Source organism: Arvicanthis niloticus, chromosome 12 (assembly GCF_011762505.2).
Source record: "Arvicanthis niloticus isolate mArvNil1 chromosome 12, mArvNil1.pat.X, whole genome shotgun sequence".
Taxonomy (NCBI): Eukaryota; Metazoa; Chordata; class Mammalia; order Rodentia; family Muridae; genus Arvicanthis; species Arvicanthis niloticus.
In genome coordinates this window covers 18,277,393-18,278,875 of record NC_047669.1, presented here as the reverse complement: position 1 = coordinate 18,278,875, position 1,483 = coordinate 18,277,393, and the positions used below count along the sequence as shown (strand labels likewise).

The 1,483-nt window shown below is 46.9% G+C and overlaps 1 non-coding gene across 1 annotated transcript; it reads left to right on the top strand.

Annotated features, from left to right (window-relative positions):
* Positions 1–348: 348 nt before the first annotated feature.
* On the top strand, positions 349–488 carry LOC117718393 (small nucleolar RNA SNORA48). The gene has a single exon (XR_004608075.1). It is a non-coding gene; the product is annotated as a small nucleolar RNA SNORA48 (small nucleolar RNA).
* Positions 489–1,483: the final 995 nt, after the last annotated feature.

Below are 1,483 nucleotides of genomic sequence, written 5' to 3'. Positions count from 1 at the left end.
GTATTTCCTTTTCCCTCTCTGATCTTTTACACCAATGCCATACATTTTACTTCTGCATATACTGTAAGATCCATAATATGCCATGATTACTTTTGCGCTAAACAGTCGACTTTAATTTAAATAAATTAAAATTTGAAAAATGTCTTTTATATTTAAGTGGTTTTTTTTTTTCATTTTTAGGACTCTATATTCTGTCTACAAACTTAATTCTCTATACGGTTCACTTTCTCCCAGCTTGATGAAATTCTGGTCTCTTGGGTTTTGTTTATTTGAAAAAAAAATGTTTTTATTTACTCTTTACTTCTTATGGAAATTTTTTATTCTATTATCTCACTTAAAAATGAGTTATCCCCCTGCAATGGGCAAAGAGATACCTTGTTGGTGGTGTTCTTCTATCAGTCGGAGGCAGAGCAGATGGCAGTCCATTGTTCATCCTAGCTTGATGCCTGGCTTGATGGACAAAGCTGTCTTATGCCTAGGACTCATAAAAATCAAATTAAATCAAATTCAGGCAGCACAGTGCAGGAAGAGGAAAACAGAAACCTGCAGATGGCTATGCCACCCACAAACCTGCTTTCCTTTCTATGGCACAGGAGGGCAATAGACACCTGCTTGACGCCACACCATGAAGCACAGCAAGAATGGAGGATGTCACCCAGAGGCCTGCAATCCATGTGTCCAGCCTGCAGCAGAAGCCACTACGATGTCAGAGTGTGTGGTGGGGTCCCAGATGACCTTATCTGGGCCACACCTTCTGCTGGAGACCTACATAAGGACATCGGAAGAAAGGAAGCTCACTCTTCTTCTCCTGCTTGCCTTGTGGGACTGAGCGACTGCTAGATCCTTGGACTCCCATTCACAGCTGCTGCTGACCATTGTGGGGCAGTTGGACTACAGACTGTAAGTCACCAACAAATTCCCTTACTATATAGAGACTACCCATAAGTTCTGTGACTCTAGAGAACCCTGACTGATACAGGTGATCAGAAGGGAGAAAAAGAAAACAGGAGCAGTTTGAGCATCATTCAGAGAGATGGAACTGGAGATTCAGGGTGGAGAGGCGCAGCCTGTTGTGAGTGGCCAGCCAGCCCTGCCACCTGAGGCCATGGTGAGGTCTCAGGCCAAGCTGCTGCTAAGGGCCATGTCTGAATCCCTGGCTACATTATCGGCAGGGGTCAGTGTTGATGTCAGTGGCTCATATTACTATGAGAGAACTAGGGATGTCACTGGGGACCACAAGGATGCCCAGGGCCTGTGCATATGTGTTCCCGATCCTCCCTGCTGTGTCACTCTGCAGAGCTGACCCATCTCTCACCGGAGGCAGCACTGTGCCTCACCCAGGCAGCAGTGGAGTTGTCCCTGGTGGTGGGGGTGGGGATGAGCCGGCCCTGAGAGTATGAGTGTGGGAGAGCTGATCCTGCCATTCATCTACCATGGGGTGACACAGGTGCAGAGGTGATGCCACGCCCCCTTCTCCTGAGAT